A 23,698-nucleotide genomic window follows, 5' to 3' on the forward strand; every position below is an offset into this window, starting at 1 on the left:
GGTCACAAATTTCCCTTCATTGCAGAACACTTACAAGCACATTTGATCACATCCCTCCCTTGATTAAATGTCTTGGCTGGCACCCCACTGCTCTATGGATAAACTGCTACGTCTCCATGTGTGTGTCCCAGTGCGCCCCAAACACGGGCCTTGTTGCCTGTTTTCCGGAGTGATGGCATTTCCTTGCACTCTGAGAATGTCCGGTCCCCCCACCCCCGGCTCTAAGGCCCCTTCTCCCTCCTGGGGACCCTCCCAAGCCCACCTCTTTCTCTTGACACTGACTTTCCAACTTCCCTGACCTCCCCCACTCAGGTCCTCACAGTTCCTGTGCCTCTCCCAGCCTCAGGACGCTCACCCACTCTGCTCCCTTGGCCCTCATGCCCTTCCAGTTGTCCACCACCCGGCCAACATGAGGTGGTCCTTAGAGAAGCCGCTTGACCCAAACAGGGTGGGCCCCCCCCATGCCCTCTCTTCACAGCCGACGTGGCCCTCCTGACACTCAACCCAGACATTCTCTTGTTTACTGTCAGTCTCCACCCGATAGCAGCTGGATGCCACGAGAGCAGGAAACGGGTGGGCCCTGCTTTCACCGCTGCAGCCCAGAGCCCGGCACACGGGAGGGACATTTCTTGTGCAATTGATGAACTGTGATTGCTGGGGGTGAAGAGAGGAGAAAGAGCTATTTGGGGATCGAGACAGTGGGCTGCTCTTGAGTCCAAGCCCTAGTTTTCCTCCCATATTTGCACATCTCCCAAGGAGCTTTGGGCCCTACTGGCTCTGCTCTGAAGAACTTGCCTCTCTTTCTATCCATCAAGGTCACTACAAAGCGCTCTAGCATCAAAGTACTGAGCACCTACTGTGTGCCAGACACACTGCCAGGCTCTGGGGGGACAACATGCAGAGCAGACACAGTCCCTGCTCTTGGGGAGCTTACAGTCCACTGGGGAAGAAAAGATTAAAGGGATAAATGCCCACATAAATATAAAGTCCTAAGTTGTGACTGGATGCTATGAAACATAAGGACGGGGACAAGCCATGTTAGCCAGGAGGTCAGGGTGAGCCCCTCCCGGGAGGTGGGTATAAGCCGACATGTGACCGTGTAAAGGAAGCAGTCAGGGAACAGGCACAGAGAGGTTAAGCAATTTGCCTAAGGTCACCCAGCTTGCAAGCGGCAGAGGCAGGATTCAAATGCAGGCTGCCTGGCCCAGCGCCTGTGTCTTAACCACTGAACCATGGCACCCCTGGGCGGCAGGGCCCAAGCGTTTGGCTCAGCAGGTGCACATGTGAGGGACCAGCTGCCTCCCAGCCACTCCCCTGCTCGATTTTCCCAGAGCAAGCGAGGCAAGGCTTCACCTTGGATCTGAAGGCACCATCTCCCCGGAAAGGAGCTTCTTGTCACCACAGGATGGAAGGGGGTGAAGGGATCGACTCATTACAAATGGGAAAACTGAGGCCCAGAGAGCGCTGGGAGATGTGGGTCCCGATCTGCCCATCAGTCTGTGTTCCCCTCACCTCACTGGCTGCTTCTCTCCTACTTTGGTCCCCCTGGGCCCCTGCACGGAGCCTGGTACCTGGTAGTGGCTTCTGGATGAATTCAGCTGGATTCAGGTGAGCCAAGGACTGACTGATGCTAAAACACATCCTGCCCCACGTGCAGTCCCACGAGGTTTTTGACTGTGAATTCCAAATGCACACATCTGGTCACCACTTTGAGTGCATCTGTGTGTGTGCACGTGTATGGGTGGGTGTGTCAATGACTACAAGTGAGTGTGAGCGCGAGTGTGCATGTGTGTGTCCATGTGCCTGAGGGCACTGTGAGAATGGGGGCACATGCGTGTGTGAGGCGAGAGTGGGGTGTGTGTGTGTGTGTGCACGCATGCGTTGCACGGCCTGTTTTCCAGGGCTACCAGACAGGTCTTGGGTGTGAACGGGCCAATTGCTGATCCCAAAGGAAGAGGAGGGAAAGACGCTTCCGTCCTGTGCAGAGTCTGAGCGCTGGGAGTTGAGACTCTATAGAGAGCGTTTTGAGGGGAAGGGACTCCTTTCCTCACTGCAGATGCCTTGCCTGAGGTTTCAAACATTAGTGAGAATGCGGTTGCTTTAGAACTCACCCCACAGACGGTAAAATGTTGTTTTCTCAACCATGATTGATCAAATCACCTGTGCTTTACCTCCATCATTATTTCCTAAATGTAGAAAAGCAGGCTTTTCTGGAAGAGGGACCGTGAGCTCTGCTCTGGTGTAGAAACCAGTACAACTATGATAAGCAGGGGTTTAAATAAGCAAAATCATAGAATGGGTTCAAGAAAAAGGACTGAAAAAACACAAGGGTCATGAGCTGACAGAGTGATTAATCAACAGGTTTCCTCTGAGCACCTCCAGGGATGGTATTTGTAAGGAGAAAGAAGCAGGATTTATTATTACCGGGTTATAAAAATCAACCACTGGGCTGATGAGTGTTGAGTAATAGAGTTAAGCTCTTTGGTATTGGTTTCCTCATCTGTAATGTGGGGATGCTGGTAACCTTTCATAGGGCTCTTCAGGGTCTTAAAAGGAATATATATAGAGAGATGTGCATGTGTGTACATAGATTCATACAAGCGTACATGCCTACCTAGCAACATGCCTGGCTTGCAGCAAAGCCTTCACAATTAGAGATTATTGATATTTCTATTAGAAAAAAATAAAACCAGAACCCCAAATCATGGGTTTGGAGCGCTAACGGTGTTTTCACCAATATGCATTTTTATAAATGAAAAATGTCCATCGGGGGACCACCCCAAATTACACTGCGGTTACCAGCCGCAGTTGAAAGACCACCCCTGGGGTCATGCCTCTCTTGGAACTCTCGACCCAGGGGAGGCAGGTGCCCAGCTCCCAAGAGGATGCTCTGGCGGCACCGCCCTCTTGGGTCTCACCTGAATCCTCTTGATGTGCCCTCATCAGAGCCTGTCCCGTTCCTTTCTCCCCACTCTGGTGCAGCCAGCCCTAGCCCCGAGCTGTCTGCTCCCGTTAGTGTTTCCTGCTGCTGCTGAGACACCAGAGCGGACCGAAGGCCCTGTCAGGTCCTTTCCCACTACACTGAGCAGGCGGATGGATCATTTCTGATTTCTCCCCACCTCGCTGGCAAATCGGAGCTGTCAGCACTCAACTCGGAGAGCTGCCAAGGGGACCGTCCATGGGGAGGCAGGTGCTGTCAGGGCAAAGGGCAAAGGGCACCCCAGTCCCCAAACCCACTGGTGGGGTCCAGCCCCGGCCCCCAACAAAGAATCTGGCCAGTGGGGTCTTTTCCTTGGGGGAACATGAAGGGGGTATAAAGTTTTCAGGCAAAATGTGTTGCAGGTGAGTTATCATCCCAGTGGAAAATTCTTCCCCATCATTAGAGCAGAGTTTTCTAAATCACTCCTCCTTCATCAAACAAATCTCTTCATGTGCCTTTATGTCTAAAAATCACATTTAAATATTTGATCCACTGCCATGAGCCGAGAAGAAAAACTTCTACTGATGGATGCTATTCTGATGAGCTATTCGGAGAATGTGTCCTCACTATTCACCCGGCACGATTATGGACCTGCCTCTCCCCACTTGTGCACTTTCAAGAAAGTAAAACAAATAAATGCCAAAGAGCTCAAAGTGCATGGGCTGCTGGCAGGGATTAAGGGGCACAGTTCACAAGGAAGTCGCTGAATGATCTATTTTATGCAGATTGTGTCTATTGATTTTACTTGGGGCTTTTTTTTTTTTTTCCCAGTAAACATCATTACATGGCAATGTGTGTTTTCATTTCTTTTGGGAGAAATGAAAGACATTTGTAACCAAAGAGATTAAATGACCAGGTTTTTAAAAAAATTTTTTTTCTTTTTTTAAGTGCCAGGAACACAGGCAGGGACAAACAAAACCAGCACGCCACGGAGGTGCCCAAAGCTCCCAATCTCCCCCCAGGCCCCCCAGGGTCCTGCCTGTCACGGCGAGAAGAAAGCTCTCCAGTGGCAGCCACGTGAATCAACTTGAACACACTAAGTAAGACCCCCGGGATGAGATACCGCACTGGGACATCCACCAGTCTGGCTTCTCTTCATTTAATTCTGGTGACCAAACGTGAAATTTCTCTCTTCCTCCAAAAGGGTCAGCCTTTTGTGGCATTACTAAAATTCACAACTGACCAGAAAATCCATAGGGAGAGGAAATGTTTGTTTTTCCTATGTTGGATGTGGCTTGAAAGAACTTGTCCTTTTCCTTTTTTTTTTCTTTTCTGATTTGATCTTTTGGATGTTGAATAAACTCAAAACTCACCCTGCCTGGGAAACTGTTGGCCTGCTCCCGGTAGGAAGAGCCCCAGGGGTGCATCAGCTACGTTCTTTGCCCACAGCCAGCATCCAAGGTACCTGGCGGACTGAGCCATCTGCCTGGAAACAGCTTTAAGTCTGAACAAGAGCAGACTTCCCTATTGTCAATGGTTAGGTACACCCACCCCTTCTGTCCATTTGAGAAAAGTTATGGATGGTAGGGACGTTTGCTCATCTGGGGATCCCTGGGCATAGCACCAGGCTGGGGGGCACAGAAGGTTGCCAATAAATGGTGAACCCATGGCATTCACGGATCTGCCAGTGTCCAACCCCTGGATACTAACTGAGAAGGGAATTTCCATCTGCAGCCCAGGAAACAACCACTCTCAGCCTGTCGTGCTGGCCCCTCAGGGCCGTTGCCATGTGATCCCCCTACCCGGAACACATCTTCCTGGCCCCTTCACCTGCTGTCCTCCTGTTTTCCTTCCTCTCTGAACGTGGTCATCACAGCTTCCGGGAAGCCCCTTCTAACCTCCCTGGGCGATGTCCTTCCGCTGGGCCCTCCGGCACCATTTCCTCTTTCCCAGGACTGGCGGTAGTTGTGGTTTTACATTTATTTATGTCTTTGACTGACGCCAGTGTCTGTCTGCCAAACCAGACTACCGCCCCCAGGGGTACAAGAACTGCCTCCGTTTTGTGTTCCCCCGTATCTGCAGAATCACATATTACCAGGCACTCAACAAAGATGCACGGTGTGAACACGTGATGTTACTTTGTCTGATGGGAAAAAAATATAAAACCCACGGTAAACAACCGGATCAATAAATGGGCACAGTAAGGAAACCCAGAAGTCCCAGCTGGCAGGTAGGTGGGACAGGATGAGGAGGCAGGGCCCTGCCTGCTGTCCCAGGAAACTCAGAACCTGCATTCTCCCAGAGCCCAGAACCTGCATCCTCCCAGAGCCCAGAACCTGCATCCTCCCAGAGCCCAGAACCTGCATCCTCTCAGAGCCCAGGGGCAGCCCCACCAGGAGCAGCCTCTTTTCCCAGTGCCGTATCTCACAACTGATCTGCATACAAGTTTCCGCTCCTTATCAGCACGTGGCCGACAGACGTGCAACTGAAACACAGGTGGACCTGCTCCAGAAACTGAGGCTGGGTAGAAAACGTGCCAAAACAAGGCCAGCCACTGCTGGGAAAGCTGATGACGAAAAGAGGCTGTCTTTCTGCTCAGAGGCAACAAAAGTCCTGGGCCGGACAGGGTCAGGGCCTCTCTGTGCTCTAGCAGGAATTATTTGGCAGCAGGAAGTCAAGAAATGGTCATTGTGGGCTTCCCTGGTGGCACAGTGGTTGAGAGTCCGCCTGCCGATGCAGGGGACACGGGTTCGTGCCCCAGTCCGGGAAGATCCCACATGCCGCAGAGCGGCTGGGCCCGTGAGCCATGGCCGCTAAGCCTGCGCGTCTGGAGCCTGTGCTCCACAACCAGAGACGCCACAACAGTGAGAGGCCCGCGTACCGCAAAAAAAAAAAAAAAAGAAATAATCATTGAGGTCCTACTGTATACCAGGCACCATGCTTGGGCCAGAGAAATAGGAGTGAACTCACTAAATCACAGACCAAGAAAACAATCAGATGCCCATTATCAAATGCACAAGTAAATGAATAAATTATAGTTGTGATAAGGGTATGAAGGAGAGGTATAGGGTGCTAGGAGAGCATATAATGGGAGTAGCTGACCTCACCTAGGCAATCGGGGGAGGCTTCCAGGAGGAAGTGACATTTAAGACAACACTTAATGGATAGCATTCTCAATTCCATTCTCCTTTACTTACTCCCTCTATCAAGGCTGCAAGAATTAAACACCTACCTTCTCAGCCTCCGCTGCAGCATGGATTGCCACGGGACAATTGTGACTAATGAGATGCAAGCTGAAGTCTGTTGGCTCCACTGTCCTCCTTCTTCCTGCATTAAATAGGGATGGGATGTCTGCAGCTCAGGCAACGGTCTTGTGGCCCTGAGGGAAAGGCCAAGAGGATCCCAGAGATAACAGCCCTGAGTCACAGAACCAATACCCAGAAACCAACTGCCTCCAGACTGTCTGTTTTTGTGTCATTACAACTAAACAAAAGCATTCCTAACTGAAACAGGTCTCAAAGGTGAGTAACTGTTAACCAAACAAAGAGTGGCAGGATGAGTGTTCCAGGCAAAGGAAACAGCAAGTGCAAAGGCCCAGGGGTGGGGAAATCCATTGGAAGAATGTGTAGAAGTTCGGGATATGGTTGAAGCGTAGAGAATAAGGAGAAAGGTATTGGGGTACGAGGCTGGGGAAGTCGGCAGATCTCAGAGAACATGGTGAGTGGTTGGGACATTGTCAAGGACCTCTGGAGAACTCCAGAAGCGTTTTTTAGACAAAGGAGTGCCAGGACACCAGATTTGCTTTCTAGGAAATCTCTCTCCAGCTGGTTATGGGGAATAGACTGGAAGGGTCAAGAGGGAATGGAAAGACCAAGGAGAGGATTCCTGTAGTTGCTGAGATGAGAGAATGGTGGCCTGGATCCGGTGGTGGTGGCAGAGGTGATGGATAGGGACAGAAGTAATGCTTCAAACCAGTGGTTCTCACCCGGGACCGGTTTTGCCCTTGATACTTGACAATGTCTGGAGACATTTTTGGTGCCAGAATATGGAGGAGGAGGTTACTGGCATCTCACAGGCAGAGGCCAGGGTTGCTGCTAAACACCCTACAGTGCACAGGACAGAGAATGATCCAGCCCAAAATGTCAGCAGTGTTGAGGCTGAAAACCCCCATTTAAATATGTTTCTATTTAAGAAAACTGGACCCGTGCTGGAAAGGTGGGTGGCTGAAGAGAAAAGACCCAACACCAGGCCTGGTTAGGAGGTGGGTGCTTTAGTCCCGGCAAGAATCAGCATGGGGCTGAGACCGCAGGCTAAGGTCACAAGGATTGAATCGCCCTCCTGGAGGCTGAGAATTCAGATGTCCAACTAGAAGGCACCCAAGGCTGGGCTTGCCAAGGATGGAATAGAGCTGGGAATATTTTAGGCCATGCTGGAGCATCTGCCCAGGCCCCCGTCCTTGTAGAGGGGTCCCCACCGCCATATCTATAGTCTGTGGCCCCATCTCTGGCCAGAGCTGACTGGGCATGGAGGGACAAGTCACTCAAGCGTGGCCCTGGTTTTGCTTTGGGGTACTCCATTCCAGTGAGGCGGCCAGTTTGAGGTGACCCAAGCTCAGTCAATCAGAGCCTCTCCTAGGAATGTGAAATTTGAGCAGCCTTAAACAAGGATGGGAAATGCTGATTTTATCCCAGCAGAGGTGCCCAAGGGATCATCCCTCAGATTTGCTCTCTAAAATCCCAGAACTCTCCCTGACTATGGTCTTTCCTGAGTTTCTGTTCTTTTTTTTTTTCCTCGGTACGCGGGCCTCTCACTGTTGTGGCCTCTCCCCTGGCGGAGCACGGGCTCAGCCGCTCTGCAGCATGTGGGATCCTCCCGGACCGGGGCACGAACCCGTGTCCCCTGCATCGGCAGGCGGACTCTCAACCACTGCACCACCAGGGAAGCCCCCTGAGTTTCTGTTCTGAGTTGGAGCTGGAGGCTACTAAAAGGCCTTTCAATAATTTGTTTTGTTTTGTTTTTTTAGTGGGTGAGTTTCCTGCGGCTGCTATAACAAATTATCATCAACTTCATGACTTAAAACAACACACATTTATGATTCTCTGGTTCTGGAGGTTTGAAGTCCAAGATCAGTCACTGGACTAGAGTCAAACGATGGCAGGGCTGCATTCTTTCTGAAAGTGGCAGAATCTACTTCCTTGCCGCTTCCAGCTTCTGGAGGCTGCCTTCATTCCTTGACTCATGGTCCCTTCCCTGCATCACCCCAAACTCTGCTTCCACCTTCACATCTCCTACCACTGACTCTGACCCTCCTGCCTCCCTTCTGATGACATCAGCCTCACCTGGATAATCCAGAATAATCTGCCTATCTCAAAATTCTTAATCACATCTGTAAAGTCCTTTTTACCATGTAAGATACCATATACACAGGCTCTGGGGATTAGGGCATGGAGATTGTCAGGGACTATTATTCAGCCTACTAGAAGAGTCTGTTTTTATTGCTTGCAACCAAAGAATTCTGGCTGATACGGCAACAGTCACAAACCTAAGGTCTAAAGATACTGCATTTTGTTTTTAATTTGAATTGGAAGGCTTTAGGAACAGCTACAACCCCACAGTTCACTGAAGCCCTGGGACATTTTTTTGCTTTTAGTTATTTAAGGTACCTGCCTACCCCCTGAGGGCACTAGGTTTGCTATCCCTGTAGTAGATTTATGGCTATGGGTTCCAAAGACTAACTCCATCTCTCTACTTGAATACTTTAGGACTCGGCAGATGGATACAGTGGGATCAGTATCCCTCTTGGAAATTCCAGCCAAGGATAGAAGGATGTATATAGACAGAAGGAAGGATGGTTGGATGGATGGAGGCATGGAGGCATGGATGGAGGCATGCATGGACGGATGGTGGGATGGACGGTTAGAGGGATGGATGGATGGATGGATGGATGGATGGATGGAAGGATTGATGGATGGATGGATACTGGGATGGATGATAAGATGCATGGATGGATAAGTAGAGAAAAAAAAAGATTATCAGGGGTTTACCAGAATGAGGCCCAATAAGTAGGAAAGATATTGAAGAAAACACAAATAGAATATGTCTATGGCATACACAGAAATAAAAGGAGATGGAAACTTTGCTGTTTTGGTTTGTGTTGGAAATAAAAATTCTCTTCAACATAAATCTCGGTCAGTTTTGTTTCTGCAAAACAAACAGGCTGCTGCTTACAAGCTCATTACAGAGAGAATCCACGCCACCCACCCACAGCCTCTGCAGTCCATTTGGAAGATCCGGTCCAATGAACCAAGAACACAGAAAGGAGACCAGGAGTGGGAAGAAGACGGCATCAAATGCTCTCAAATAACTATAAAAAAACTCGAGGTTCAGGGAGAAAAAGTAATCATCCTGTAATTGACTGTTTACTAATGGAATCTATTAATTTATGGCCACAAAAGAATCAGCTAATTTGTGATTAATGGTGTGTTAAAGATAAACAACATAGATTAGCTCTATGGAGCACCACCCCAGTTCTTGAGGACCTGCCTGCACAGACAGCTCTCGACTTGGAACAGGGAGGATGGTAGTGGTCGGTGGTCAGCTGGGAGGGGAAAGATTCAGGAGGGAGCAGTGAGTCCCAACCCCCAGAGGAGCCTTATTCACCTTCTGGGGTTTCCATTCAAATGGTACATCCTCCCCTCCGGACCCCAAATCACCCCTGCTGTTCTTCTACAAGATCCCACACGCACAGCAGGCCCCAATCTGCCATGTCCATTCCCACCTCTGGGCCTTTGCTCCTGCCCTGCCTGCTACCTGGGCTGCCTTCCCTCCCTTTCCTGTGAAAAATAACAGATTACTGATAGCTAACTGAATGACCCTTCATTCGCGTCGGACACCACGCTAAGTGTTTCACACACATTATCTGTCTCAAGGGTTCCGCCACAGCCCACGAAGCTGGTCCCAGTCTCAGCCCCATCCTACAGGTAAGAAAGCTGAAGGTTCAGAAAGGTGAAGCCATTTGCCCAAAATTGCATTGCGGACGCACGGTGGGTCTGACGCTGGAATCCAAGTAAGATCCCAGAAGCCAGGCTCTAGACCAGCATTTCCCAGACCTGACTCATTCTCATTACAATATTTTTCGCCATTTCTGCAAACCATTTAGGAGCTTTCTTTAAATCGACTCTTCCCCCTCCTTTCTGCTTTTTAATTTTCACTTCACCCCTGTCCATATTAACCAGGTCTGATAAGTTAATAACATATTTGTTTTGAGCACAAATTTAGAGTAAATACTTGACTACTAAAATACACGTTTGTCTGGTTCCTACCTTATAATCTTGTAAAGTACCAGTGGTACAAGAACTATACAAATCCCAACCATATATCACAACCAACCATCATCAGATGGCTATGTGTGCAGTTGACCATAGCTGGCATCCTGCACACACTGTCGAATTTTACCCTCTGCAAACCCTTGCCCAATACAACACCCCCCCCTTAGAAATGCACTAGAAGCCCCCTTTGCCTGACTTGACTCCTTCAGCCCACAGACATCCTTCCCTTTGTGGACAGAAAGTTCATGTCATTAGCAAACCACAAAAAGACAGGATGAAAATAAGGATATAGGATTTGTTTCCTCAAGTACATTGCAAGATCCTGGAGGACTGAAAAAAAGAAAAGTATCTTCTATATCCTGAAGGCTGAGCTCTGGGAAACAGAGATGGAAGCAAACGGTCAGCGACCAATACAGCCTGGGGAAGTGGCTGGTGGGGCTACCGCGTGGACAGCAGGATGACATCGCTGTCATGGCGGGATTTGGGCTGGCCTGAATCCATCCTCCTCCTTTTGCCAACAATGCTCAGAATTCACCTGGGAACACATTCTCCCTTCTCTCAGCCCAGTGCTCCTGGGTGGGCCTGTGACCCAGGCCCGGACAATTGGTGCAGAATGTCCCCTAAGCCACTGCCAGCAGTTCAGAAATTGGTCTGTGGCCCAAAACTGGCCGAGGGAGTCAGGCCCAGAACTTTCGTTCAAATTGCTAGGGAAGGAGAAGCAACCCGTCCTGCTGAGCCTGACTCCCAGGATGCAGGCCTGGAGCTGCTGGAGTCATCTTGCTCCCACAAGGAGCCTGAGAACTAAAACCCCCATGGAAGAGGCAGACACACGGAGAGAGGGCAGGGCTTGGTGACATTGTTTGAGAACCTGGACCAAGACATTCCTGATCTACCCTCAGATTTTTTAGTCACTCAATTTTCTTTGGGCATAAGCCTTTTTTGAGTTGAGTTTTCTGTCACTTGCAACCAAAACACCCTGGAGGAGCCAGAGGAGCCATTGACTAAGAGTCAGGAAACCAGACTCTGACTGTATCTCCGTGAGATCTTGGTGAGTCAGTTCATTTTGCATTACCGCGACCACTCCTTTAAGGATGCTTTCCACCCCTCCTCTCCCATTACTTCCTGTCCCAGTCCAGCCCCATCACTCCCCAACATCTAACTCTGTGTCCCTGACCTTGCTTGCTAGTCATCTATCTCACTTACTGCTATACCCCTAGTGCTCAGAACAGTCCCGGCACACGGGAGGTCCTTGGTAAATATTTGTTGCACGGTCCTGCCTTGGTTTCTCCACCTGTGAAATGGGAGGGAGGTGCTGCATTTTCTCTCAGGAACCTCCCAGCAGGGCTGTGCTTTGTCTCCACTGCTGCTTCCCAGGTCTCTGGGAAGGTGGGGAGAGGGTCTCACCCACAGGCACTGGAGTGTCTCCAAGCTAACCGCCTCTTACTCACAGGGAAGGAGGTGGTGTGACTTTCCTCCTTCGCTCTTTCCTCTACCCACACAATCTCATAAACCAGGAAGTCCCTCTTGACATCTGACCCAATCTTTCATGCTGCAACTCAAGTCCTTCCTCAGGCCTGTAGTTCAGCAGACATTCCAGGCCACACAAGAGCAGAACAGAACCAGTTTAAAGTGAAAAGGAACCCTGTGAAAAAAATAAAAGCTCCTTTGCCTCGACGATGCCCCCATTTTCTTCCCACAACCGGTTTCTGACTTTGCAGAAAGTCCCCTTCTTGTGTACACCTATGAACAAAGCTCTTCTGGACATGTGGGTGCAAACGATGAGAGTAATATAAATAAACTATCAGTTTAATCATTCCTATTGTCAAAACAATGGCTGGGCCAAAATACCTATGCTCTGATTCATCCAACTGACATCCCTTGGGAGGGAGGAGGCTGGAACTGAGGGAGTAAACAGTTCTAAACCCATTTTCCAGATGAGCTCAGAGGTTCTGCAGTGACCCCCGCAGGAAACAACAGAAGTGAAACCACTTCCTTCCCCGGCCCAGGCGTTCCATCTCCGTTCAATTTAAAGGAAGGCGCACACACCGCCTAGGATGCAGGTTTCATCATTGATTCGTTCATTCCTTCATGAGAATAAGAAGCCTGCATTGAGCCCTGCAGTGTGCCGGGCTCCTTTCACCCTCCCCCACCCTCTGAGCGAGGAAGAGCAGGAATTATCTGTCCATTGGCCGGGTCGGGGAGAGCTAATGATGTAATGGTTGAAAATATTTTTCCTAGCTTGTTCTTTCTCTTTTCATTGTACTTGTGGTCTTTCTTGACATCCAGGAATTTTGAATGTTTATATGATGTCATCATTTTATCTTTCTTTGGGGGGTCTGGCTTTATATGCCTAAAACAGGCTTCACTGGGGAGTGATTTTTAGGGCCCTGTTTAAGGTCATCCTATGATCAATTAGGGGTGAAAGGAAAAGATCCTGATCATTCCTTCATTCTACAAATGAGGGGACGGCGGCTCCATGGTGAGTTAGCAGCACGGCCCAAGGTCAGCGGCCCTGACTCTGCCCAGTGCTCTTTCTGCTACGTAGTTAGGGACAGATTCCTAATAAAAATTAAGAAAGACAGAGGGCTTTTGACTGACCGGCTGCATTGCCAAGTGATCGACACAGCTCCTCCAAAGTCAAAGGCCATCTTATTCACTGTACATGTGTGACATCATCTAGTTCAGTCTGGATATCTGTCTAACTGTCCACTGTGGCAACGAGCCCTAAAAATCATTCCCCCAAAAGACGCCACAAAGGAAAAGACAAAATGATTCAACATAAACATTAAAAACTCCAGGACATCAAACACCACCACTAATAAAATTTTAAAAACACATAACAACTAGGAAGAATAGTTCCAACATATATGACAAAGTATTAAGACTCTCAAAATATACAAAGCTCTCACAGATCAGTAAAAATGGCTAAAGAAAAATGAGAGCCAAATCTCAAAAGTAGAAATGCACATGGGCAATACACTTATGAGAAATGTTTAAATTCATTAGCAGTTAAAGCAATTCAAGTGAAAACTATAATGAGATAACTTTTCATGCCGTTCAGAGTAGCAATGTTAAAAAAGAACAGAAAAAGACAGTGATGCAACTCTCAGATTACTGGAGGGAAGATGGCCTTGGTCTTTCTGAGTTTTGTAACATATATTAAAATCCTTACAAGGTGCATTGTTTTTGTTCTAGCATTTTCTGTTTCTAAGGAATTATTTAGAAACTATGGATAATGAAGGAAATTTACTCCCATACCATTTATATGGGAAAAGTCGGAAGCAGTCTATACGTTCAGCATCAAGGAATTGCTGAGGGATGCTACAGTACAGATTTCCAGTATAATAGGATGGAGTCAAGGAAAAGAAGGATGTTTCATAAAAGATAAGGACAGTATACTGAATTCAAAAATCAGGGTACAAAACACTATGTATACATCATTCCAGATCTGAAAAACACACAGATATCTATAAACATATGTGCACAAAAAACAGTCTGGAAAAAACATTCACCAAATTGTTAACAGTGTTCTTCTCGAGGCAGAAGAATTATTTATTTATTTATTTTTTCTGCATTTCAATTGGTATCTACCAGGACTGGCAAAGTTGCAGGGGAGTGGGAAAGAAAAGACTCTATTGCTATAGGAAATGTTATTTATCATAAACTTTCCGGACTAACATGACAGTACTTATCAAAAGTCTTACTACGGGGACTTCCCTGATGGCGCAGTGGTTAAGAATCCGCCTGCCAATGCAGGGGACACAGGTTCGAGCCCTGGTCCGGGAAGATCCCACATGTCGCGGGACAACTAAGCCCATGCGCCACAACTACTGAGCCTGTGCTCTAGAGCCCGTGTGCCGCAACTACTGAAGCCCACGTGCCTAGAGCGCGTGCTCCGCGACAAGAGAAGCCACTGCAATGAGAAGCCCGTGCACCGCAACGAGGAGTAGCCCCCGCTCGCCGCAACTAGAGAAAGCCTGTGCACAGCAACGAAGACCCAACACAGCCAAAAATAAATAAATAAATAAATTTTAAAAATAAAATAAAAATAAGGGTGCTTTAAATTTAAAAAAAAGTCTTACTATGTGTGAATCATTTCACCAGTAATTTTTCTTCTAGGAATTTACCCTAAGGAAATAATCAGAGATGTGTGCAAAGATTTATGTACAAGGATGTCCATTGTAGAGTTATTTACAATAGCAAAAAGTTGGAATCAGCCTAAATATTGGGGAGTTGTTTAAGTCGGTGTTGGTTTGCTTTCCTAGTGAAGGGCTCTGCAGTCATTTAAATTGATGTCGACTATTGCATGAGATGTGACAAAATGTTCTTGATATACAGCAAAAAAAAAAACGTTTCAACTGGCACAGGCCGTTTGATAACAATATTGGAAAATACTATACACAATAAATTATGAATATTTATGTACAAGAGAAGGCTGAAAGATATCATGTTTGCAGTGATAATCATTGGGTCATGGGATTCTGGGTAAGTTTTATTTTTTCTTTGTATTTTCCTACATTTTGCCATTTCATGGGCATGTTTTCTCTCACAGTCAGACTTTTTTTTTTTAAAGGGGAAAAAAAAATCCCAGGAACATTTAGATGAAAACAGACTTGTCATTTTTGCCTGTAAATTCCAATTTCCAGGCCAGGCTGGTAGGTGTTGCCAATCGTGTAGCGACTTGGTGTTCCTGATTAAAATAGATCCCCTCTGGACATCCTCTCCCGATGCCACCTAGAGTCAGTCGTCCCGCAATGCCATGCCCAGGCCATCCACAAATCTTTAGAGGGCTGAGAAGAAAACTGAACTGTTTTTAATATTTGGGGACAGAATCCAGTCAAATCCAGCTGGCGTTCACTGCGGCTGACACTTGCTCAATCACCTCCGTGTTGTGTAATGATGAAGAATTAGCCGTATTCTCAGAAAGCCCATTATCAGGACAGGACAGACGTTTCCAAATACGTGTTCTGGGGCTCATAGCTTTTTCCTGTGGGGATGATCAACCCATTTGCTAGAGATAATTAAAGTCACAGAAAGCCTGCGACTGCTTCCCTGTTGTCTGGATGTAGAACCCAGAGGATCCTGGCTCAGACAGATAGCTCTAAAAATCTAAGTGAACCTCCTGCTGATGGGGACCAGAAGGGGGGCAGGTTGCAAGGGGAGAAGCTACAAAACAAGGGATTAAGTGACTCACCCAAGATTACTGTCGGCCAGGTCGAGTGGGAGGAAACAGGGCGAGAAGACCCAGAGGAGGGCCAGGCCAGGGAACCAGGGACAGTGGGCATCCAGGGCACCTTCTAGAAGGAAGCAGCTCTCCTTGGCAGCTGCCTTAAATACCGGATTTGGAGGGAGAATTCTGGGCTCACCAATGGGTTCTTGGGGGTCCTAGCAGGGCAGCTCCTGGGGGTGTTGACCCTCCCTTTCTTCCTTCTTCCCTTCCTTCCTTCCTCCCTTCTCCCACAACTATCTACCAAGCACCCAGCATGTGTCAGCTCTCTGCTTAGTGTTGCATTTACAACGATGAGCAAACCCAGAGAGATGCAGACAGACCCCTGCTCAAATGGCATGTACCGTCTAGCACAGCGCTGCCCATTCAAAATGTAATGTGAACCATATATGCGATTTAACATTTTTTAGTAGCTACAATTAAAATCATTTTTTAAAATAGGTAGAATTAATTTTTGCCATCTATTTTAACACAATATATCCAAAATATCATTCCACAGGTAGTCAACATTTTTAACTTATTAATGGGATATTTTACATTCTTATTTTCATACTAAGTCTTTGAAATCTGGTGTCTTCATTTGGTCCAGCCACATCTCAAGTGCTTAACAGCTGCTGTGTCTAGAGCAGGCACTATTGACATTTGGGCCAAATACTTCTTTGCTGTGGAGGCTGCCCTGCGTATTATCGAGTCTTTAGCAGCTTTTCTAGATGCCAGTAGTGTCCCAATCCTCCAGTTGTGACAACCGCAAATGTCTCCAGACACTGCCAAATGTCCCCTGGAGGTGGAAGCAAAATTGCCCCTGGCTGAGAACCACTGGTCTGGTGGCCACCACACAGGTCCAGCGGGAGAGACAATGCAGTGAGCAACCGTGACTGGGGATGCTCAGATGGGGAACGTGTCGGCAGTGTGATGGAGGACCAGCGGCTGACCGAGGCTGGTCCAGGGAGGCTCCCCAGAGGGGTAGGGTCCCGGCCAAGACCTTTCTAAAGTGTGGCAACCATATATGCCCCAGAACGCTGAGCAGACCCATCTCTGCTCTGACCCTCAGTTTTCCTGCCTGTGAAATAGGGACAGAGATGTCCATCCCACGTACACATCACCTATACACAGGGGCTCACACGTGACTTTGGATGTGAATATAATTAGTGAAGAATAAAAGCGTGCTTTAGACAAGATGCATTAGCATTGTTGTTCTCATGGGGATACGCAAACACTCTTTTTTTTGGCTGCATCGGGTCTTTGTTGCTGCGCGTGGGCTTTCCTCTAGTGGCAAGTAGGGGCTACTCCTCGTTGCGGTGTGTGGGCTTCTCACTGCGGTGGCTTCTCCTGTTGCAGAGCACGGGCTCTAGAGTGCAGGCTCAGTAGTTGTGGCACACGGGCTCAGTTGCTCCGCGGGATGTGGGATCTTCCTGGACCAGGGCTCGAACCCGTGTCCCCTGCATTGGCAGGTGGATTCTTAACCACTGTGCCACCAGGGAAGTCCGAGATTTTTTTTTTATTAATATTAAAAACTATCTGTCATCTGTCATTGGATTTTATGATTATTTAATCTGTGTTTCTATAAAGTGACCTTCCTCCAGAGCAGACTTCTTCACTAGACACTCGGCCCATGAAGAAAGTTTTAAAGAGTCTTTTAAAATCAGAAGAAACAGGGGCTTCCCTGGTGGCGCAGTGGTTGAGAGTCCACCTGCCAATGCAGGGGACATGGGTTCAAGCCCTGGTCTGGGAAGATCCCACGTGCTGCGGAGCAGCTAAGCCCACGAGCCACAACTACTGGGCCCATGCACCACAACTACTGAAGCCCACGCGCCTAAAGCCCATGCTCCACAACAAGAGAAGCCACCGCAATGAAAAGCCCAGGCACCGCAGCGAACAGTAGCCCTCACCCGCCTCAACTAGGGAAAGCCCACGCACAGCAGCAAAGACCCAATGTAGACAAAATATAAATAAATTAATTAATTTTTTTAAAAAAAGAAGAAGAAACATTTACAAAGGGCTTCTCAGACTGCCAGGCACATAATACAGTAAAGCTGAAGCAGCATCAGCCTTGATTGCATGTATTTAAGCTGAGATTCTATACAGCTATCCATGCATTCATTCCACAGTCAGTTACCGACCACTTACTGTATGCTGCCACTCTTCCAGGCACTCAGGGGTATGCATAGTGCTCCTGAAAATGGAAATTTTCTCTGCTGGGGTGGATCGGAAAATACACAAGCAAAGGGATAAATACACTGAATAATTTCAAGAGGGGATAAAGTTTACAAAGAAAATAAAACAAGGTCGTGAGAGAGAAAGTGTCAAGGCTGGGGGTGGGCGAAGGCCTCCTGGAAGAGGTGACCTCTGACCTGAGACAAGGAGAAGGTGAGTGCCTGCCTGGCAAAGATCTGGGGAACTCTTCCCAGGAGGAACCAGCAAGGGGGAAAGCCCTGAGGCTGGCACAAGCCTGGTATGTGTCAGAAAGGGAAGAAAGGCCAGTGTGGCTGCAGCAGTGAGGGACAGGGCCAGCGGGGAGGACAGGCCAGTTCACACGGGCCCTACGATGTGATTAGTGACCGCTGACGTTTGCTGAGTGTGCACCGTGCGTTCGCTCATTTCACTCTCATGACAACCCTGTTAGGAAGACACTACCATTGCCCCCAATTTACAGAGAAGGAATCTGAGGCCTGATGAGGATAAATTTCTTGGCCGGGGTCACTTAACCAGCACAGGATGGAAGAAAATGAGAGTTTGATTGCAAGCAGTCTAACTTCAGTGACCTGACTCTTCTGTTAAAAGTAACAGGGCAAAAGGAGGCCCCTAGAAGTTTCTTCTGCCCTCAGTGTCTCCCCCAAAGCAGGCAGAGCCTTTGCTTTCCAGACGTGTGTGAGCTGGTGGTGGACAAGGCTGGCATTCCTGACCCTCCCTCCATGCCTCTCAGAGCCTGAGGTGGCTGCTTGGCAGAGGTCACGGCCAGGTGACTGCACAGCGCCTCCCCCTCAAAGCTGATGGAATGAAGACAACAAGAAAGAATCTGTGTCTCTGCAGTCGGGCTTAAGAACCCCGGACCCTCAGCCTCCCTGTTCGAAAAGGCAAACGGAGTCAGCTAGTTGGGCTCAAACCCAGAGGCTCTTGTCCCCAGACCAGAAAATCAGGGCAAAGAAAACCAGTGAGAGCTCAGACCTGGCGTTTTAAAGCCTGAGTCCTTGACCCACACCTGGCTGCCTCCACAGCCTCTGGCTGAAAAGATAACAGCGGAGGCTTTGCTTGACGGGAGGCAACACCTGGCAGAGAGGCAAGGTGGGAGAAGCCCAGCAAATTCTCTGCCTTCACGGCTGTTCTGCTCAGACAAAGGCAAAGTTGAAGGTTGTAGGGGGAAAAATGTAGCAAAAACAAAGACTTCACACCTGTCAAGGCTAACTGGGCTTTCGAGCTGGGCTGGGTGGATGCAGGCATTGGACTTGGAGGGGAAGGACAGAGGTGTGACTTCCCAGGGAAAGTGGTAAATCAAAAGCGTGAATGGATAAAGAAGATGTGGTACATATATACAATGGAATATTACTCAGCCGTAAAAAGAAACGAAATTGAGTTATCTGTAGTGAGGTGGATGGACCTAGAGTCTGTCTCATATAGAGTGAAGTAAGTCAGAAAGAGAAAAACAAATACCGTATGCTAACACATATATATGGAATCTAAAAAAAAAAAAAAAGGTTCTGAAGAACCTAGGGGGCAGGACAGGAATAAAGACGCAGATGTAGAGAATGGACTTGAGGACACGGGGAGGGGGAAGGGTAAGCTGGGACGAAGTGAGAGAGTGGCATGGACATATATACACTACCAAATGTAAAATAGATAGCTAGTGGGAAGCAGCCGCATAGCACAGGGAGATCAGCTCGGTGCTTTGTGTCCACCTAGAGAGGTGGGATAGGGAGGATGGGAGGGAGACGCAAGAGGGAGCGGATATGGGGACATATGTATAGCTGATTCACTTTGTTATACAGCAGAAACTAACACACCATTGTAAAGCAATTATACTCCAATAATGATGTTAAAAAAAAACAACAACAACAGTTATTATAGTTGAAAGACAAAAAAAAAAAAAGGCGTCTATGGAAGGCTCCAGGGCTGGAGCTGAGGATGTGGAACTGCCTACACCTCCCTGGGCATCTCTCCTGAACTGAGGGCCTCAGTTTCCCCGTCTGCAGCAGGGGGTGATAATACAGTGGCTTAACATGTGCCGGGGACTTTGTCTATATTATTCCCTTTAACCTTGATGGCGACTCAACAAGGTGAGTCTTTTTGATTCCTTTTGTAGATGAGAAAATTCAGTATTGCAAAATTTAAGGGAAGTTCTTAAACCCAGTTCACCTAACACCAGACCTGTGCTCCTTAATTTCCCAAAGCTTACGAAATGCTCCTAAATATATCAACAACCACAACCATGATAATAACCAACACAGACATACACTGTGGGCACTGGACAGAAGCTGAGCCTATCAAAACCCTTGACTTTCCATCAGGCCTGGAGAGAGGAAAACTAATTTCTGTCCTCACAAAACAAAGAATGTATGCAAGCAACGGCCTCAGGTCATGATCTCAGCTCCTCTGGAACAGTCTGAGAAAATAAATACAGGCCAAGAGAAGCAGGGGCAACAGAAACAGCCCTGACTGGATTGGGTTCTAGATCCAGTACCCCTGGTGCCCCTTAACTTCCCATATCTCAGTTTCCTTACAGAAGCTAACAAATTCCCCTTCCTGGTTTCAGCTGGTTTGAACTTGGTTTCGGTCACTTGAGACCACAGAGTCTCAACTGATAAACCTCAGCGTGAATGGACCTTGGCAGGATTTGAGCAAACCTCCTGTAAAAGGAGTTTTTGAGATAATGGGGGAAATCTGAACGTAGACTGGATATTATGTGATATTGAGAAATTATGATTGTTTTAGTTAAGTGTGATGGTGGAATTACGGTTATTTGAAAAAATACTTATCCGTTAAGGACACATACAGAAGTATTTTGGGGTGAAATGATTCAATGTCTGGGATTTGCTTTAAAATATTCCAGCAATCGCTTCTCGGCCTTTTGGCTAATATCAAGTGTAAAATATTCCAGCACCTCCATCCCCACTCCCCTGATAAAAGAGGGAAGGAAATATGGGAAAAGAAAGTCAGAATGATGACAATTGTTGAAGCTGGAACAGGTGTATGGGAGTTTCTTATCCTATTCTCAGGTTTTAAATATTCCGTTAATGAAAAGTTAAAAATAAATAAGAAAGAATGGAAAGAAAAGGCTGCAGTCTCCAGAGAGAAAGCAGTGATTTAGCATCCATGGAAAAGGAGTAGGAAGCAGAACCCCTCATTCATTCATTCATCAAATTAACCACCCACTGAGCCCTATACTGGACACACGGGGGCAAATATGACATTGGTCTCCCTGCCCTCAGGGAGCTCCCAGCCAAGCAGAGACCAGATAGATGACTAGAAGTAAATTATCCCAGGTTTGCGCGACTCACAGGCCAGGCACTGTGAGGGCACGATGAGTTTTTGTCTCTCACGTCCAGTTTGAAAGGGAAGCACTTTGATTGGCCCAGCTTCTGTTCAGTGCCCAATCACTGTGGCCAGGGGGTGGGGCTGGGGGGGCCAGCAAGGGCTGAGTAGGGAACTGGATGAATCCTGCCATGTGAGGTCCGTGGCCCGTTTGCAGTGCATGCAGGAAGGAAGAGGGACCTAGAGGGAAGAGAGACGGAACAGCCTTTGCTGGGGCCTTTGCCTTCTGGGGAGAAGAAAGCCATGTTGCTCAGGAATCATGACAATTCATGATCCCAAGAGCTTACCTGCTGCTGGCGTGGTGTTAAGTGCTCCGTGTACATTATCTCATGTGATCCTCCAAATGCAACCCAGTAAGGCAGAGACTGACACTATCCCTACTTGGCGAAACCGAGGCCCAGAGCAGTGAGGTAGCTCTGCCTAGGGCTGCAGTGTTTGCACCTGGACACTGGGTCTTCCTCACCCAAACTCTTGGCCTCTATCTTCCACTGCTGCACAGAGGTAGCTTTGCAAGGGACCAGACGTGTCCAGATGCTCTCATCAAGGTTTCTGCCCTCCACGTCCCTAAATCCTTCTGTAAGAAAAAGTGTCCTCGACAAATAAGCAAAAGAAGCGGGCGGGGCTGGTGGGGCTGAGGGACACCCAACCCACGGCTACCATGTGCATTTCTGATGCACAGACAATTCCCAGAACTGGCCCGAACTGCTGAAAGGATAAGCAGGGCAGTGGCTGCAAGGGGCAGTTGCTATGCTCAGCTCTGGGTGGAGCAACTCTGGTCCCTCCTCTTTAGCCGTTTCCCTTGGGGAATCTCCTGATGGGGCGGAGGCTGTGGACACTGGAGGCTTGGACCATGGAAGGTACGCTCAGACCAGGGACCACGGCTGCTGCTCGTGTGGCAGTGGCACGTGACCGAGGCTGAAGCTCTCCAGCAGGCTTGCCCTTCATCCCCTTACATGTCCCCATTTGTCCAGGGAGAGTCAGAGAGAGGCAGTCATGGAGAGAGGAAAGGAGCTTGCCCAACTCCGCACCAAGTGACCTCACGGCTGTGAGCATGTTTGGTGGTGGTAAGGGGGATAGGGTTGGTGTGGTGCGTGCGTGGGCTCTGGAGCCAAACTGCCTGGACCCCTGTCTCAGCCTTGCTGCTTTCTAGCTGTGCGATCTCGGCCAGGTTAAACAGCCTCTCTCTACTTCAATTTCTCTGCAAAGGGAAGGTAACCCTGGTGCATCCTTCACACGGTTGCCGTGGGATTACAGAAGCTAACCCGTGGAGCACAGACGCAGTGGCACCTGGTTGTAGTAAGTGTTCCATAAAAGATCCCACTATTATCAGTACCCGCTTGAGTCCACATTTCAGCACTGAGCCCAGGGGTCCGCAGAGATGTCGTTACCTGAGGAACAAATGAATGAACTAGCTCATTCGTCAGTGTTTTCTGGATGAAGCTGCTTGTTCATCTATTCAAAAGTACATTCAATGCCAACGTTTGGTTGGATAGATGGGATCTTTCTTTCCAAGTCTGAGTCCTTGGAAACAGCTTAAGTTTCTCTAGTTTGCCCCCAAACTAAAACACAGGATGACAGGGGGGCCTTAGGAGTGCTAATTGTGGTAAGCAGAATTCTAAGCTGGCTGCAAGATTTTCTTCCCTGCGGTAAGTCCTGTGTAAATGCCTTGCCCTGAGTGTAGCGGGACCTGTGAATATGATGGGATGTCACCCCTGGGATTATGTTACATGATAAGGCCAAGGTGAGGGAATTCCCTGGCAGTCCAGGGGTTATCGCTCTGTGCTTCCAGTGCAGGGGGCACAGGTCTGATCTCTGGTCATCTGCCCCCAGCACCTGCTGTCAGTTACTAAGGCTTGCAATATTTTGACATATGCATGAAAATATTAAGTGTTTAAAGTTCTGAAAGGGTGGACATTCACACGTTGGTGGTCTGGATGGTGAGATGACAGGGGATGTTTTGCTTTTGTACTCTTTCTACAATTTCTAGTTTCTTTTATGGCAAATATTTTTTAACAGAAAAAGATAAATAACAAATTTTTCTAACAGAAAAAGAAAGGTAAAAGTGCTCAGCGTCGGTGACCATGTCTGAGTGGTGGGGTTACAGGCCACGTTTTAAATTTCCTTCTTTGTTATTAGCTCAAGTCTGTATAACAATCTCAACTGTCCACAAGAAAGGTGTGGCTGGTGCAGTTTTGAAAATGCGCCAACCAGAGAGGACCAGGGAATGCACTGCAGGATGTGAAAGCAAAAGCAGAAAAGGGGACTCTGCCGGGGCCTGGCCCCAGACACTCAGTGAGGACAGGGCCAGGGTCTGGAGCTTGAGCAAAAATAGTGTCTTGTTCTAACAAGAGCAAATTCGCTGGCCAACTAGAAATGTGGCTTCAGGTCTTCTAAAAGAGGTAGCTGTCTCACTCTCCCAGCAACTGGGCTTTTATTAAACATTTGCAGCTTTTTCTGCAAATGTTGTCACCCGAAACTTGGTTATTTTAATTGGTAGCTATTCCTGTGGGCTCCTGCTGGGAGAACAAAAGCTGCTAAGAAATCAGGGCTCCCAGCAACTTTTCTCCAATGTAGGGAAGGGTAAGGAAAGGTGTGTTCACCAGCTCCCAGCAAGCAGGCTCTGGATAGAGATGACATTTTGATTTAACGCCAGTCATTAATTACTAGTTCTGTGCTGGGCCTTCTCCATGGAGTCTC

The 23,698-nt window shown here is 48.1% G+C and overlaps 1 protein-coding gene and 1 long non-coding RNA gene across 5 annotated transcripts in view; both read right to left on the minus strand.

The window, feature by feature from the left end:
- Positions 1–23,698, minus strand: part of TFAP2C (transcription factor AP-2 gamma) — a 221,380-nt gene that overhangs the window by 82,931 nt on the left and 114,751 nt on the right. The gene's annotated exons all lie outside the window — the stretch shown is intronic.
- Positions 4,232–19,430, minus strand: LOC125961374 (uncharacterized). The gene is made up of 2 exons (XR_007472020.1): positions 5,257–19,430; positions 4,232–5,208 (listed from the first exon to the last, which is right to left on the minus strand). It is a non-coding gene; the product is annotated as an uncharacterized LOC125961374 (long non-coding RNA).

Source organism: Orcinus orca, chromosome 16 (genome assembly GCF_937001465.1).
Source record: "Orcinus orca chromosome 16, mOrcOrc1.1, whole genome shotgun sequence".
Lineage (NCBI taxonomy): Eukaryota > Metazoa > Chordata > Mammalia > Artiodactyla > Delphinidae > Orcinus > Orcinus orca.